We start from the raw sequence: 19038 nt of genomic DNA, 5'->3' as shown, positions 1-19038 counted from the left end.
TCAGAATGCTCAAAATAAACGTTAATCAACAGAAAAATGCTGTCAGATTTAACAACCTGGTTGTTCCTGTGCCTTGATTAACTCATAGTTTAGTGGATGGCTGCCAGGAGCCCATCTGGAGATGCTCATTCCATGACCTCATTCATTTATTGACTTCATTAGCCAAAAAAGGTTTTAATGTAATAGTACTCATACATATCGTCTTAATTGTGAGACCATTTCTGAACTCATCTGAATGAAAACACAGTGGAAAAAAACCTGTGGCACAACCTGATCTGTTACAACTTGCTATTGGATACCATTTCCTAATCCCTCTTTCAATAAGGTAAAGGTAATGATGAAGAGGAAAATAATCTGCAAGTCCACAGGACCATATCCCCTTTTCACTGAGGGTCTCTCTCCTGCTGTTTACTGGATATGAAGCCCAATAACTGGCAGTAAGCAGCTGCTACCATTTGATCTGTTTCCCCTGCGGCACTGAGTAATGTTCCCGCTGCACCGAAACTATATGTAGTGTGATGGAGTTTTGGAGTAGCAATTCATTCGCTGTTCATTTTGCTCAGCAGAAAGAGTCCACTGCATTTTACACCGGGGTTCATCTCGATTTCAGCAGAAGGACTCCGTGAAGGAAGGGAAGAAAAAAAAAGAGAGAGAGAGAGAGAGAGAGGGTGAGAGAGAGAGGAGGAGGAGAGGAGATTTTAGTCCACTCTGTGTTCTCTGCGATAATGAATGCTTTGTCAGGGAGAATCCATCAACAGTCACTGTGGGGGAAGGAAATGTCAGGAAAAGTTATGGTTTGTTGGCTTTTAACCCACATGGCTCAGCCTTGCAAAGTAATTGAAGTACAGAAAATGTCATGTTGTTGTACTTCATCTATTTGTATAGCTGTCTAGCGGGATAAATAGAAATATCGTAAGAACACAAGTAGGCTAGGTGCCTTTTTAGCCAGTTGTAAACCATCTTATACAAATGGTCAAACAGGGAAGGGTTGTGTATTTTGAGGTTTTTCATAATTAACAACCGGATAGGTCTCACACTGTTTCCATTGCTATTGGGAATTTAATGTCTGTGTTGGCTGTGTGGACCAACTGAACACGCTGGATGCCTGCACAGACTGTGGTCATTGCATTTTAATCTAAGCCTACTGCTGAAACTGTATACCATGCCAAAAATCAATTGATTCTAAAGCAATATTTATGTAGAACATTAAGCCATGTTCAGTGACATGGACCAATGAGCCACAGTCATTTTTATGTTCATGAATAGCAGTATACAGTGAAGGAATGCTCTGTAATAGGCCTATCACTCTTCCGACATCAGTCAAGTTCCTTAAACGGAACTATCACTGCAAGCCAAAACAACCTTTTTGGAAACCAAAAGAGATATGAAGCCTTTTACATTGCCTATCCACAATGACAAGATAAGAAACTGACAGTATCGACATAAGAGTGACATGACACTGTCACGAACGTGTCATAAACAAGTCATAAATGACATAATGCTTCTGTGCAAATGTGTCATTTGGTTTTTGTCATAACAAGTTAGGGTTAGGATTAGGGTTAGGTTTAGAGTTCATGTGTCATGACAGTGTCATGTGTTCATAGAGTCATGTGTGGACAGATAATACAGAAAAACACATTGAACCAATAGTCATAAGAACATAAAACATAAATAAAAGGAAACCTTCAAAATCAGGGCACACAACACAGACATACATAGGATGAGCAGAAGTACAGGGTTAGGGAACAAGGAAGGCCATAGAGTAAAGATGGGTTTTTAGCCTGGATTTGAAGGCAGAAATGGAGGGAGCAGATCTAATATCCAGGGGGAGCTGGTTCCACAGACGTGGAGCAGCAACTGCAAAGGCGCTATCACCCCTCTGTTTGAGCCAACGTTGGCATGACGTTGTTTACTGAGGTTGGGCCAACGTCATTTTGTGCGGTGGGGTAACGTTGTTATGACGTTGGCATTCGTTGGCATTTCAAAAGAAAATCATTAAACAACCTGCTAAGCACCAGCGTAGGCTACATATTGGACTCATAGCGGAGAGCTATTACTTTTAGATTATCTTTATCATTGCAATATGGCAAGGTTATAACCTAGCATATACAGTGCATACGGAAAGTATTCACAGCACTTCAGACTCATCTTAACCCTTGTGTTACCCTCAAATCTTACCGACATGCTTTATCCTTAGAGTCAATTTGACCCCAGCTAAATAAACCCTCAGAAAATTATTATAATTCATATTGTTACCCAGTTTTGTTGTGACAGGTACTTAACAAGAGTGTAATAACTACTATCAAAAGCTCTACAAAACAATCCCCCCCCCCATACCCCTTTATGAACCTTGGAGCCCTGGCAGGCAATATTGCCCATCCAGTGTCAGCAGCCCAAAGGCTTGCTGTTGCACCTTTTGACTTATATAGTCCTGCCAAAATGACTTATATGTAATATGTACTTGTATATGTAATAATGATAATAAGAATATGCTCTCATACTATTACAATAATAATATCCATAATGTGTCAAATATTCATGTATCTTATGTTTCATACAGCTGGGGTCAAACTGACCCCAAGGAACACCAATGTACAAAATATTTGTACAGGACATTGAAAACATATTATTGTACACATTTCATGCTTACTCTGTTGTACCCTTCAATTGAGGAAAAGGCATGAAACATGAAGCAAAAAAACAAAAGTGAACCATATATTTTATGATGTTAAACGTTGCTTGGGGTCAAATTGAGCCCAAGGATAACAGGAGGGTTAAAATGGATTAAACATTTTTTTTCTCCACCTGTGCCTAAATGAATTCACTGGACATTATTAGGAAAGGCACACATCTCTTTATATAAGGTCTCACAGTTGATGGTGTAGGCCTATATCAGAGTGAAAACCAAGCCATGAGGTCGAGGGAACGGAAGGATCTACAGAAGGATACAATAACATTTCTGCAGCATTGAAAGTGCCCAAGAGCACAGTAGCCTCCATCATTCTCAAATGGAAAAGTGTTGAACAACCAACAGTCTACCTAGATCTGGCCGCTCAGCCAAACTTGAGTAATCTGGGACGAAAGGCCTTGGTCAGACAGGTAACCAAGGACCCAGTGGTCACTATGAATGAGACCCAGTTCCTTTGAGAGTAGTGTAATGAAGGACCAAAGTCCTACCAGAACAGTCATTACCGCCATGTTACTTAATTTACACTAGAAATACTTTAAAAATAATTTTATCTTCAATGTTGAGCTAGGCTACATATGAAAAGTTTAGTGAAATACGTCTTCACATATTCAAAGAAAAAAGATCTAAAACTACTTTTCAGAATAGAATAGATCTTTATTGTCATTGTCACAGGTACAACAAAATTTACAGTGCTCTTCAGTCAGTGCATCATTCATAGAGTCTATATAAAAAATAAAAAAAATAGGCTAATAGATAATACATGCTAGTGTTTCCTAAAAATAGAAACATATAACATCATTAGCAGCATACAGACACACACAGTCATACACACCCAGTCATTGCATAAAAAAATTCCAGAAACAAAAGTGTGCTTTGTTGAACATGGAAAACACATTTTGATGGTGAGAATATGAAAATATATGTAATTTGCTGAATGTAAAAAAAAAAAATAGGCTACTTATGGTTGATGGTTAACATTATTTACAACATAAATGGGTTTAAATGATCTTGTTAGATCCTTTATTTTCAAGAAGGGTTTTGATGGGAATGACATTTTGCAATGCCAGTTGGCAAATAACTATAAATTATTTTAAATCAATTTAAACTCCATCATTTATATCTTTGCATCCAATTATGTACTGTAAGCATTGTCTTGGCATAATTTAAACCAAAATCTTCATTTTTTATTATTTAAAATGTCAGATGGCAAAACAACCCCCAATTGAAGAAGCACCCATACACTGTAGGCTAATTGAAGCACCCATAGATAGGCTACCGGTAGGCCTACATCAATGGCTAAGTTAAAGAAGTTCGTCATTGAGCACGCTAGACCACGAGAAAAGCAAGCATACTGGTATGTGGAAAACATATCAACTGAATAGACTACTAAAGGTAAGCAAGCAGACATGTAGCCTAAGCCTAAAGTTAATGTTAGTAGCTTTTTAATAAACCGGTGACAGACTGACTGGAAACTGCTGTCACAGGTCATACCTAGCCTTATAGCCGCCTGCCTCAAGACAAACAGCGCTAGTGTTAATAGCCTACAAATGCACTATGGTCAGGACCAAAATTTGAAAAATAGCCCTGGATGTGGTAGGCATTTTTGAGGGAAAGTACTTGGGTTGTTTGTATATTTTTTTAGGTGCTGAATCCATTTCTGCTGTAGGCCTATAACAAGCTGTAAAAGTCACTTTAGTCATAAATAATAAAAGAAAATGGCTGCCCAAAATCGTTTTTAAGTCTAGTTGATCAAAACAATATTGTACATTTACAGGTTCTTCAGACATGCAAATGTTGCAAAATATTACAGTTATGAATATATCCTCAGCTCTTTAAAGGAGAATATGAGATGTTAGCCTACCACATCATGCGATGAACTGAACCAATATCATAACAGTTAAATAATTGTATCTTTTAGGTGAGTTCACTCAATGTTAAGTGGCAACACATATAGCCTCAACAGACAACCATGTCTTGTAAACTACTATCAGAGTCATGAACACAAGCTGAAAACCTTGCAGAAGGTGAATAGGCCTACTGACATGTGTCTAGAGTCTAGCTCAAAGAGCTGACAACACAGAGCAGGCAGGTTCCTGGCGAGCTCTTAGTGTTTAGACTGTCTTAGGCACGTCTGACATAGAACTGCAGCAACATGCACTCAAATGGGCTGTGTGAGCTGCATGTGGGGTAAACTGAGGCAAAACTGGGGTAGACAGAGCTACCACACTGGGGCTAAGAGGGGGCGTCATGAGTAACAGTTGCCATTGTAAAAGTGGGTGTGAAAGTGGACAGGCTTGCACACTCTGGGGCAAGAGAGACGTGGAGCTTCACTCTGGCCAGGAGCTTCACTCTGACCAGGGAGACATACAGTATCCTGGTTGATGTCCGCCCTGTGCTCGTCTGACGTTGGCATTCAGGAGCAGGACGCAGCAGCACCCTTGGAGAGCGTGAGCATCATGTTGGGCTGACACTAGGGGCTGAGGCTAGGGAGCCACAGTTTGCTTAGAGGCTGACCTATGCCTGGGCAGCCTACTCTATGCAGAGGGCTGCTCAACTGGGTCCACCTTGCATGGAATTAGCGACTGTAAAGCTGTTGCATCCATCATATAGCTCAGAAAATGCCCGACACGAATAGGCCGTCAGGACAACACCTGAGGCAGGGTTGGGGTGAGAGCTTGGCATGACTGCCCACATGCATAAGGCATAAAAAAAAAAAAGGTTTGGTTCCTGTTGGTTGTCAGTTGAGGCCATGGGTCGGTAGGGAATTTTTTTTTTTTTTTTTTTTTTTTTTTTCCAGTGGCAGTAAGGGATAGGTAGAAAATCAATCCCACCAGGATTTCGCGAGGTTTTTTGAGACTGTTGCGACCTAAAATGCCTGGATGGAAGTTGCGGTGATTTTAGCTGTTTCTTGTGGAGAAATTGCGGGAGGAAGTGAAAATTGCAAAAATAGTTTAAATTTAGGGCAATTAAGGTTAGTAAGACCAAAATCACACTGATAATCTTGATGCTTATTAAAAAGGATAATCAAAGGTAAACAGTAAGGATTACAGAAAATCAAAGTAGGCCTACTTTATTTGTGAAAATGCTTTGACTGAGGTAATTCACAAAGCATTATAGTAGAACTGTCCAAAAAAGACAGTCACCTAAAGAGATGGCATCATGTCATATGTTTCAATACATTCATATATTTTGTAATTCATATTAAGTTCATATCTTTTTAATAATTCATAGTCTGTGGCCTGCATAATTACTAATATCCAAGTAAGTATCTAGTAATTTCATATTGATTTAAACTATTTGACTACACTTCTGTTTAATGTCATTACATTGGTGGTGTACGTCTAATTGACTGCCTGCCCCTTTAAGGACGTGAGAGTAGCCTAATTACATTTCTGAGTGGATTGGAAGGCTTGCATCTCACTGTGTTCGGCTACGAGTGTAAATCACTTTTTGCATAGTGCATTACCATATGTGGATGCAAGTGGGAATGTCTTCTATGTCATTAGTTAAAATAAATGTTAAAAAAAACAACTCGAATGAAATCATTCTTGGATCATAGAAGAGGTAAATGTCTTGCAATTTTATTAATTTTTATGATTTTGGTAGCACTACTCAAACTAAGCCCACAAGCTAGCAAACATAAGCTTGACATAAACATGACATAAGCTAAAAGGACATATCCAGGTAAACGTTTGCCAATGGGTTGCATAGCCTACTCAAATGTCAGTAAAACAAGTAGGCCTTAATTAACTTACTTTCATAGCCTAGGTAGGTTAGCAACACCAGGTTGAGAGATGCAAGTAAGCAGATCGTTAACGTTAGCCTTCTATTTATTGTCATCAAAACTGCAGAGGAACGAACACTTAGGGCAGTCTTTGGTGTCATATGCAGAAGGTGCAGAAGTAAGTGTGCCATCTGGCTCAATATTCTGCGCGAGGGACTGTTGCGGTAGGTGAGATTTCACAGTGAAACTACGATGACAAATTTGCGAAAAAGTTGCGGTGTTTGGACAAAATTGCGAGTGCCTTCGACGAAAACAATCGTCTTCGTGAACTGTGCATAGGCTACTTTGTAACAGAGAGAATATGCTCATCCCTATACATAACGCAAGGGGTAATTAATGTAATTATAGTTCGCCTTTTATTTGTGGATTTATTTAATGTAGCCTAGACTATTTAGTGTTATTTCTTCCCCAAGCTCATAAAATAAATTTGGGTCGCACATAAATTGACAGGGTCGGTCGGAAACCGGAACCCAAGAAAAATTTTTTTTATGCCTAAGCATGGCTTAAAACAAGGAACATATCTGTGCCTGAACTTAGCAAACATTTCTGAAGCAGCCATATATGTCTTGAAATTGTAAACGGCATGGCCCGCAACTGAAAACATTTAGGGCCCTATTATCGTGGTCTAAAATGTGTGGTCACTAGTCAAAGGCTTATTTAAATTTAGTGGGATAACCAGTCCACATTGGGAGTGTTTTCGTTATCAAACGTCGGGCGGATGCCGCAACACGGCGTTCCTATAATTCTTAATCAGTCATGGGTGTGTGTTTTGGGCGTAACATCATTTAAACCAATGATTATGACATCTGTCATTCCCTTTAACAGCAAGCAGTGCAACTTCAAACAGCGCATCGTTTGATAGTCAGCAGCGCATTTGAAGGAATCTGCCTGCACGCAAGACTGTATGAAACAGTTATTCCACTAAATCATGCTTTACTAAAACCTAGCAGAGTAGCTTACACGCATCTGCACTCGTCTATTATTTGAACTCATTGGCAAAGTGAAACTAACTTCACCGTGGTATCATTGTCAACGACAAAACAGTTATATACAGTTACTTTCACTATTGACTGACAATAGGTTACCATCGAAAACATAGCCTGAAAAAGTAAGTAAGTAAGTAAATTTAATTTATAAAGCGCACTAAAACACAGCATAAACTGACCAAAGTGCTGTACAGTGGATAACTAAAAAGACAAATAATACAGAAAAACACATTGGACCAATAGTCATAAAAACATGAATAAAAGGAAACCTTCAATATCAGGGCACACAACACAGAAATACATAGGATGAGCAGGAGTACATGGTTAGGGAACAAGGGCCAACGGATTGGGGGAGGCCAAGGCAGAGGGAATTGCAATAATCCAGCCGTGATGTAATAAAGGCATAAAGGATATAATAAAGGATAACTTTCTCAAGGTCGCTATGAGAGGAAAGATTTGAGGCTGGAGATTCTGAGCTGGTAAAAACTATTTTTGACAACAGAGCTAATCTGTTTGTCAAAGCAGAGTTCGGAGTCGAGGATGACACCCAGGTTTCTGGCATAGGGTTTGACAGATGAGGTGAGGTGACCTAAATTTTGCACTACTGTACAGTGCATCTTGCCTTGGGAGGACCAAAAATGATGACTTCTGTCTTGTCCCTATTTAGCTGGAGGAAGTTGTTAGCCATCCAATTTCTGATGTCTTCAAGACAGACCAGGAGAGATTGTATGGAGTCATTTTAGAGGCAAGTACAGCTGTGAGTCATAGAGGTGAAAAGAGATGTTATGCTTTCTTATAATGTCACCCAATGGGATATACAGGCTGAAGAGCATAGGACCCAAGATGGACCCCTGGGGGACCCTATGAGACGGGAGCAGATGATGAGAACTGGCCAATAGACACAGAGAAAGTCCTATGATTGAGATAGGAGCGGAACCAGAGTAGTGCAGTCTCCCTCCCTAATGCCCACCTGCAGATCAAGGTGGGTGAGGAGTAGGGTTGGGTATCGTTTGAATTTGAACGATTCCGATTCCAATTCCGATTTCTTATTTCGATTCCTAGCGATTCTCGATTCCGATTTTTTTTAAGAGGCTGGGTCAAAAAATGTTTAGGATATTTTAAATGAGCTAGCTAATAGAGGTGGTAGACCCGCGGGTCCCGACGCAAAAGAGTGCGGCGCGGGACAACTTTTGAAAGCTCTTTGCGGGAGCGGGCGGGATGAGAGAGGTGCGTTCGCGGGTGCGGGACAAACCGATGATTCACTGCCAGTGTTGGGAGGGTTACTTTCAAAATGTATTCCGTTACAGAATACAGAATATATGCCCAAAAATGTAATTTGTAACGTATTCCGTTACGTTACTCAATCTGAGTAACGTATTCTGAATACTTAGATTACTTCTGCATTGAATTGCATTTTATAAGTGTAGGAATGCAGCCATCAAATCCTGCTTAGGCCTACTAAACAGTAGCCTGACGAGCCAGACCCACATTAAAATGTAGGGTCTGGGCACTCACCGTTGGCAGTGCTCAGTCCGAGGGGCGGGATAATCGGTTGTCTTTCAAATTCCCTCTGCACGCAAAAGGACAGCGCTATCCCATACATTTTCCCACTAGCTGAGCTAGTTGGCTCAAACTTTTGCCAACTTAAAAAAAGCTTAACTCGTGTCAGGCTGTTCGCCAACAGCAACATCCATTTTCTTTGTTTTCAAGTAGCAGGGAATTCAAGCCAAACCGTTGCAACTCTGCCATCAATCATTATGTTAAGCCCGCCTAACATCTCTACACGATTTGATTGGCCTGATAGAAGTTTAATTTTTCCAGCTCACAAGCCAACGGAGAGTTGCTAGAGGGTGCGTCTAGATTTAGGCTAACTAAACAGGCCTATTCTGGTGTGTTCTTCTGTTCCAAATGGCTGAAGTGTTAGGCCCACATAGGAGAATGTAAAGTCAACTAAGCTACCTGATACAACTTTAAAATAGCAAGGTGACCACTAAAACTACAGCAGGCAACTAGGCTAATTAAAACAAACAAAATAAATAGGCTACTTTAAAGGCGTAGCAAGAAATTATAATTAAGGTGTGCCTGTGAGATTTTTCGGTGGCATCAACCCAGTACAAGTGAGGGGCGCATATGACAGGTGGAACGCAAATGACCTGTAAATGTAATTCTTCAGAGACTGCACCATATAATTCATTTAAAAACGTAAATGTAGATCAAATTAGAAAAAATAATAATCCATAAAGCTATTTTAAGTTAGAATAAAAAACTTAGAATGCAGTGACTATTTTAGAGATTGGTTTTATTGTAGGTCTAAATCAACACGTGAACTAGACTTTGTTTATTGCTTAGCAAACTGTGTAACCGATTGGCCGAAGTAGCCTGAGCTATTAATACTTGGGAAAATATCCTTTGAACAGACATCAGGAACCACGATCAGTGAGGAACAGGAGTTACCTCCACTTACTTTACTCCTAATTTGCTGTGCAAACAGTAATTTCAGGGTCTCCGATGACGCGTCCATAATGCGCGCTGGCTGCGTTTTGAGGCTAGTGCAAGACGGCGGGGCTTGGATTTAAACATGCAAACAATTTCATCATAGATTGCTTTCAGGAGCTTCTGGGAAATGGAGTTGCCTTAATTTATTTAGAGAGTGAATAAACTTATGAAACAGAGAAGTATCGTCATGTAATCCATTGATTTCAACAATGTAACTGTATTCTAAATACCAACTATTTAACTTGTAACTGTATCGGAATACAGTTACTCATAATTTGTATTCTGAATACGTAACGCCGGTACATGTATTCCGTTACTCCCCAACACTGTTCACTGCACTCCCGCAAATTAAATATGTGCGTAAAATTAAATATGGAAATGATTAAAGTACTGTTCATAACTATAGTTCAGCTGGATGTTCTGTTACACTGTAAAAAATAACATTACATCTTACTGCAGTAACACAAGTATACTTTACTTACTATAGGCTGACCTAGTGTTCTTACTAGAGTAACATTAGTAATGTGCCGAACTTGCATCAATGGGGTCTAAAACTTGAGATACACGAGTAAGCTTCACAACTCTGACCTGAGTAAACTGGACTCACGCAGTGCACACGCACACAGTCAGCAGAGGGAGCATTCTGGATTCCACAGCCAACGGTCGGCAGTGTTACGGTGTGGCTGACTTTTGGGATGGGAGTGTAACGCAGCTTCTTGCTCTGTCCGGTAAGTTTACAGTATGTATTAATGTGTCAAATGTTTACAGTATAGGTTGAACTAACAGCATTTGTGCAAAACTGTACATTCGGTTTCATTAACAGCTGGGGTAATGTTAAGTTCAACTTGCTAAGTGGCCGATATATGCGCTAGCTGCTAACAGTTTGCAGCTAACTGATAGCAACTATGCGAGTTAACATTGCCTCAGACCATGCAGAGCAGAAAACAAATATTCTAGGTATTCAAACCCTTTGATATTTTTTGTTATCGAAGTTATGAGGAAGTGGTGGCGCCTGGGGTCTAGAACTAGGCTGTATAAATTTGCCAATAGCAGTTGTCTTCATGAGCTCTTAATGAAGTTTAGTTCTAACGTTTCTCATGAGAAACGCTTGCTAGCATGCTAAGTTGATTCAAAACGTGTAAAGATTAAACTGTGTATGGTTTACGTCGATATTCCTACTGTATTGATAAAACAATTAGGATAATTGGACTCATAACCTTACTGACCGAGAAAGCCATGGTCTTTTATCTAAAGTCTTTCGTTGTGATTTAGCAAGAGGACTTAGGTTGCAGTGTGTGGAATTTAAACGAATGTGCCGTTATTGAGGTGCAAAATGGCGTCATATAATTCAATAGTATGATTGACATTTTAAATTCTATTGTGATAAATGTACTAGGCCTGAAGCAATAGAGAAAAATTTAGTTGCCAAATCATAATATTTTTAGCTTAACAGTATTAATTAGGTCTCTGGAGAAATAATTTAAATGAACATTTAATGTGATAAACTTAATCAGCTGTTTTAGTTAAACATGGCCAATAGATGCATATTGATAATAATTTTGCCCTCTTTTTCTTTTTGCAGTTGGAAAACTGAAAATGCAGAGCAATGAACTGGACATGTAAGTTGTGCTTGTTTGGATGTGAAGTCAGAGGTCAGTTGCTCAAACACTACAGATTGAAACATGGAGGTTACACGGAGGTTACACCAGAATACGACCGAAAAAAACTGCAGAGGGTGGTGAAAACTGGCCAACGCATCACCGGTTCCTCACTCCCCTCCATCAAGACCATCCAGGGCAAGTGATGCTTGCGTAAGGCGTGCAGTATCATCAAAGACTGTTCTCACCTCAACCACAGACTGTTCACCTCACTCCCCTCTGGGAGGCGTTACAGGTCTCTCTGCACCCGAACCAGCAGGTTCAGAGGAAGCTTCTTCCCTGCGGCTGTCACCCTACTGAACTCTAGCTCTGCATCCCAGTGACAACCAACCAACTAAGCCCCCGCCCGATGCCTCCTTGCCTGTGCCTGTTGAGGTGTCCACCATGACCATGGAAACCTTGACGGGGGACACCCACCCCCGCGGACAATTGCACTACTCTATCCCACCCATAGTGTTCTATTTATTTACAAATGTACATACTGTAATTACACTTATACATGGCATTTTCTACTGCTCTTCATACTATTCATCCTGCACATACACATATTTTTACTACTGTTATAATGTTACTGTTTCTGCACTACAGTACTGTTACCACACTGCACATAGCTGTATATATATGTCTATATGGTTCATACCGAATATCCATATTTATTCTGCTAATACACTGCACATATTTATACCTAATTTATATTACTCTAAACCACCTTCTGTAAACCAACTGTATACTACTGTTTACACCGCATATTTCTTATCCTGTCTATGCACCACCTGTCTTTGTATATCACATTGCATTTTTCTGCTTTTTTTGCACTTCTAGTTAGACGCAAACTGCATTTTGTTGTCTTAGTACTTGTACTCTGCAAAATGACAATAAAGTTATCTAATCTAATAGTGCCAACTATTTGTGTACATTCTGCAAGTAAACTTTACTATCCAACATAAAGTACCCTTTACAACTCAAAGTAAGGGTAACTCATTTAACAGTAGTAAATACAACTTTTAAGTAAGCTTTACTCGAGGGCATGAAGTAAACTTTAGTTGGAAGTAAGTAACCAGAACTTTAAAGTCTTAAGTAAGGATAACTTCTTCTAAGTAAGCATTACTTGTAGACATCAAGTAAACATAACTTGGAAGAGAAAAGTTTTGTTTACTTAACTTATTTAAGGCAACGAGTTTCCACCCTTTTTTCAAGTAACCATTACTTATTATTTTTTACAGTGTAGGCAGCATTAAAAAACGGGGTTTAAGCATAACTGACGGATAGCAGGCCTATAGCCTATATTGCCGTTTACGTGGGTTCAATTTGTTCCTGCTGCTCATTGTCAAAACTCAAAAATCGAAAGCATGACAGAGGAAGAGGGCACCAGACTAGGCCTTCAGTTGTTAGCCTACATTCAGAACCAAGAAACTGACATCTGGAGTCTTTCTCAGGTGTTTGTGCTCCTTTCGTGAGACAGAAAGAAAAACTGAATAGGCTATCCCTCCTGCATGCGGGCTTTAGCGGGCGGGAGCGGGACATCATGTTACAGATGCGGGCGGGAGTGGGACTAAAAATGACACATTACTGCGGGAGCGGGCGGAAGCGGGACTGAAGAATCAGTCCCGCGCAGACCTCTACTAGCTAACCAACAGTCTTTCTCAGGGTATCTGCACATTTTCCAACTTTTAAGACCTTTTCAAGACATCTAAATGAAACTTAAGACTATACCACGGCAAAAAGATATATATGACTGTTTATGCAATAGTTTTTTTCCTACTAATTTTAACACCCACCCCATTTTGGATGTCCAAATATACCAAATATATTTTGGCGAAAGAAAAATAATTGTGTGTGAATTACCTTCAAAGCTATAAATGCCCAATTTTAGGGTCTGGGCTGCTTGCTTTTGACGCTGGCTGTACATATTTGGTTTTGCTTACTGCTGAGGCTGACTGTTCTTCACCTGTGTCTGTAGTAGCCTAGGCTACTTGCCAAAGACATGTGCACTGGACTGGATTCCCTTCAATATTTTTTTCAAAGTTAGACTAATATTTACATATTTTAATAAGCCTACTTTATATAATTTACTATGTGCATCTATTGTCCAATATGCAGCACAGCAAATTAAAGTTAATCCACTACTTTACATTTTGCATACCAGTTGTATCTAAACCAACCAAAGCTTGACTGAAACATTGTAAAACCATTGACTTGTTTTAAATTAATTAAGAGACAGGTCCTCCTCGCATGATCCTGCTGAAAACCGCTGGTTTCATCCCAAGCACGCACGTATTATGAACACACGTTTTTTTTATGTAGCCAGTCGCCGACAATCAAAAAATATGGGGTTATAGTTCACAACTTTTGCGAAGTACGCCTAGCCTACTGGGAAACGCTGGCAAGCAAGCTGCTGGCAGATATTACAGGTAGGCTATAACTTAAGACGGATATTTTCTTACCTAGGCTAGGCCAGCAACACACGCTGGAAAGATGCAAACAGATCAACTTAACATAAGGGCCTACAGTATTTCCTCCTGATTGCGAAGCACTGCACATAATTTGACCAGCAGTCTTCGCGTCCATAGTTTGTGAAACGATGCTGCGTCCGAGCAACGATTTTAGATGCCAAGCGCAACTCCCAAAAAGAGAACAAATGAGCGTCCGGCTTGAGGCTGCGCCGGGCGCCGGACAGGGCTTTTAAAATCAATATGTCCGGCCTAAATTCGAACGTATGGCCAACCTATCGTTTTTTCTTTCTCTTGCTCATTCTACCGTAGGCTTCCTCATTCCACGTAGGCTGTATATCTCTCTGGCGTCAGCTAGCCTACACCACGAAAACGTCAGGCATATTATTTTTTACATAGGCCTACTGTATTTCACTTCTTTAACCACACCCGTGAAAAACATCTTCACTCTGCAACCACTACACTTCCTCCCGTAGCCTAATAGCCTAGTCACTTATACAATTGCGTTTTAAATACACGAAACTAGATTGAGACATCACTCGCTCTCTTGCACTTGCTGGCGGTCCCATACGCACATTTAATACCTCTCTTTCGAAAATTCAGTTGTATTTAAGACTTTTTAAGGATCCGCGGGAACCCTGCTTTCTGAATGAAATAGTCTGTCCTTCTCCATGAATTTTAATTCTATGAACTATGCGTTTTTTCTTTGGCGTTCAGCTGTTTCTTCTTACGGTCGGCAGACTGGGAATCGAAACTAGGAATCGAAATTTAAACTTTTGAACGATTCCGGGAAAATCGCAAAGATAGTCCCGGTTCCAACCAATACTCGATATTCGATACCTAAGCCTAGTGAGGAGGATGTTGTGATCAATGGTGTCGAAGGCGGCACTAAGATCCAGTAATATGTAGATGGCATTATCACCTGAATCTAGTGTGAGAAGCAGATCATTGGTTACTTTAAGTAAGGGTTGGACAACCACATGCTTAAAACATGCAGGGACAGTGCCAGATACAAGGCATGAATTTAAAATTATCTGAATGGAGGGGCCAACTGCATCAAAAACATCCTTTATTATGGAGGTGGGAATAGCATCATGGGGTGATGTAGGTCTCATGTGTGATACTAAGTTCCTCAATTGAGTGAAAGAGATGGGCTGATTGGTTCATTGGTTAGAAATAGCTGATACACCTGAGCAATCAGGCGGAGTAAAAGATGAGATGGAAAAAGCAACACTTACCCCAATAATGTTTTCGAATGATGGAATAAAAAACCTTAGGACATTTATCCTGCAGAGGAGTTGCTGCTTACATCTCGTGACAGTGTGTCTTCAGCTATTCATATTTGCCTCTCGCCTAATCACTTTCATCCGTAATTACTCATTTTGAGGTGTATTTCATAATATCTTTATTTCTAATTATGTTTCCCATTGTAATCGTGTAATTTGTAATGTTTTGCATGGATGTGCGCTGTGCGCGTTCATGGATGAGAGAAGAGACTAAACTAAGTTAAGTTATGAAATCAAGCAGTATCTCAAAGCTAACGTTAGAATACTGTTTGGATGTCGACATTAGCATGCTTAGCCTACTTACAGCTGCTTGTCAATTTCGTTGAAGGGCTCATTTTATTGACTCTGACACTGAATGTTTGCAAAATCTCGATGTAAATGGAAAAGTGTTTTCCAAAATTCAAAAGTGCTTGTCCCAAGGAGAAGTACGAACCTTTATTTTAACTATGTAGAAAACGTTATGAATTGCATCCACACATCAGCAGCCTGTAACTGTAACTGTGTTACAATTGCAAGGGTTCCCTCAAACGTCTTAAAGTGACAGGCACTCAATTAGACCTATACACTACCAAGAAGATCTTAATACCCCCCCCCCCCCCCTTGTCCAAGTCAGCTACCGCCACAAATTGAATCCAATTCTGTGGGAAACACTGTCACTGTTGATAATGCGCTCTTGAAATAACATATAAACAACTCATTTCTGTTTTTCTTGGTCAGTGGCGTAATGCATTTTAGGTAGTGTACGATAGTGATTTTTAGACAGTGTGCCAGACCCCTCCTTAGGTTGTTAATTGCCACATCCCTTGGCGCGTTGCTCAAAAAAAGAGACAGACATGGCAAAAAACTCGAGTCTACGATAGGAATAAACTTGCGTTGTGATGATTATAGACTTTAGACTGCGCTTTAGACCACCATGAGACCTAAACCCTGCATAATCCTTCTCAGGGAGCAATAGGAGGTAGGTTTACTGCTGACCCTGTATGACTGGCGAGGTAGGCAACAACCACCTTCTCTACGAGGTAGGTTTATATCCAAAATTATCCTAGTAAAATTTTTGTATCGAAATTTTTGTAATGAAACATTCATTTGAAAGTTTTTGGAAATGTATGCAAATTAGTACACATAGATAATGACTAATTTCCCTATATAAACATAACATTTCAGAAAACTTGCAATACAAAAGTTATTTGTGTTGTTATGTTAGTAACAAACTATGAAAGTTTCATGGTATTAGCTATACGTTAAAAATGTTAACCTATTCACCTGTAGTGTCTCGCCTATGACCAATACACATATTGTTTCAATAACAATTGTGAAAAAATGAGACCCTTATTTCAATGTCATACAGTGGATTCATAAAACATTGAACTTTCAAAATATCATGTATGACAACTTTTGGTAACACTTTACTTGACAAGTAAAGTGTAACCCAACTTTTCCTCAAAAAGGTCTACAGGGTTACATAATTTTGAATTCATGGCCCGGACTACTAGACTAGAGCAACATATTCTTGACACATTTCCGTGCAATGTCACACAGTGAAACTATCCAAAGATACTGTAGCTCCATTAGTTGTCCGTTAATGTTAGACTAGATATTTTAGTAGCCTAATTTGTGTCTTTGTTATGTCAAAGGTGAATGTTGAATGGCATGATGTACTCTGGTGTGTTATAGTTGATCTTCTGTGTCCTGACACATAACCTATTAGCTATTTCAGGCAGCTTCCATTCAAAATGCAATTACTGTCCATGTCCTATGTCACCTCAGCCCAGGCCTACTGTATCTGTTGATAGTGAGATTTGACCCAGATTTTCATTCACCTCTCTCAGCTCTCTGAAGACTGGCGAACACAAAAACCTTAGAAGACCTTGGCCATGACGGACACAGGGTTATTGAATCCAGTCATGGAAAACGTTTTGTTCCTCTGGCGAGTGAACCTTCAGAAGCCCTCTGTCCAAGGTAAGCTACGGTTAGACTACTCCCACCCCACAGTGTAGCAGCAGCAGCTAGCAGCAGCCTCTGCTGTCTTGTTTCTACTGACTGATTAACCTCTTTAGCTGTTCAAGCATGGCTCCTCATGCCCAGCCCGCTCCTCACCATGACGGCGAGGAACAGAAATAACTGTCAGAGGGAGATGGGGTGAGAGCAGACAGATCCATGCCCTTCTCCCTAGCCCTCGGGCTCTGCTTCTCTGAGTGAGTAATGGTAGAATGTGAGAACCTTTATCCCACAGCTATCCACATTCTCTTTGACTCGTATGTAAACTGAAGAATTCTGAAGGTTCACAAGGGTCATGTGATATTTATTTGTCTGCTGAGAGAGAGGGGGGAGAGAGAAAGAGAGTGAGAGAGAGAGAGCAAAATATAGCAGCTATAAATAAAACGGCAAGAATATTGAGAATATGTATCTGATAAAACATTTAAGATACTGTTGGATATACCCTGTCTATGTGGCTGTGACCTGTCATCACACAGATGTCAGTGATCCAGACACCTGTTAGTTTGGATACAGATACACTACAGTGGAGGAGTGCAGTGATTTGATTCAAGAGGTGAGAAAAAAATGAAAGTCTGCAATCTTGGGTAATTGTTCCCAGGAATGACATTGATTAACAACCAGTCAAGCATATAATGACATTGGCTGATGCCATTGTCTGTTGTGCTGCCTCTGTGCCTAGAACACAAAACCCCTTTTAATAGGACTCCTCGTCACCTTTACTGTGGTGAGAAAAGCTTTTTACTACTCTGTGATCAACCAAGGCAGAAACAGCACCATGATGGGTTGCTGTTACCAAATGAATTATCCCTCTAACAGAAGGGGGAGTATGAATTGCATTTCCATAGAAGAGAAGGAATCATTAGGATTAGTGATTATTTTCTATGTCATGCCTGTTTTAATCACCACCACTGTGATCCCAAATCCATTTTCATGTCAATCTCTGGAGGCATAATTTTCTGCATTTCACTGGTGACTTATGCATTACATTACAGAACACTTGAGTGTGTTTGTGTGTGTCTGTGTGTGTGTGTGTGTGTGTGTGTGTGTGTGTGTGTGTGTGTGTGTGTGTGTGTGTGTGTGTGTGTGTGTGTGTGTGTGTCTGTGTGTGTGTGTGTGTGTGTTTTCTCATGCCTCTGTGAGCACATCACCCAAGCAGCATACTTAAGTTTCAAGTAATTGGGTACACTGTATAAACAAAGCACACTATTTCTGCGTTACTGTGACCAACACGTACATTCCCGATCTGTCTGCCTGTCTCTTTGATTACGCAGCTCTGGGGGTCTGTGTGCAGGGGGGGGGACTGTGGTGAGAATGAGTCTCGCTGGCTGTCTCCCACACTGAAAAACAATATTAGCTCAGTGGATCTCTAGAGGCAAGGAACTGCTTGGTAAACAGGGTGACCTAATTTCCAAGGTCCTCCTCCTCGCATCTGCAGTCAAGCCACTGAACTAACACTAAATACATAGTGGGCATTTTTCTGCCCCTTGTCTCGTCCATCTCCTTCCTGTCTGTCCGCCCGTCGAGCCTGTGCAAATACAAATGTCTATTTTGAGGAAGGCCTGACAGTTTATTTGAGTTATGGACGTGCCGATCACACTGGGCCTGCTGCAGGAAATCAATAAAATTGACTGACGACCTCTGAAAGAGGACAGTGATCATTTGTTTGAAAAACATGTAAAGCTTGGACAGGA

Source organism: Alosa pseudoharengus, unplaced genomic scaffold (genome assembly GCF_046254945.1).
Source record: "Alosa pseudoharengus isolate Yale_2024_CS ecotype anadromous, Long Island Sound unplaced genomic scaffold, YU_APseudo_1.1 YU_APseudo_1.1_scf_16, whole genome shotgun sequence".
Taxonomy (NCBI): domain Eukaryota; kingdom Metazoa; phylum Chordata; class Actinopteri; order Clupeiformes; family Clupeidae; genus Alosa; species Alosa pseudoharengus.
The sequence above is the reverse complement of the archived record's forward strand: the minus strand, read 5'-3'. Positions refer to the sequence as shown.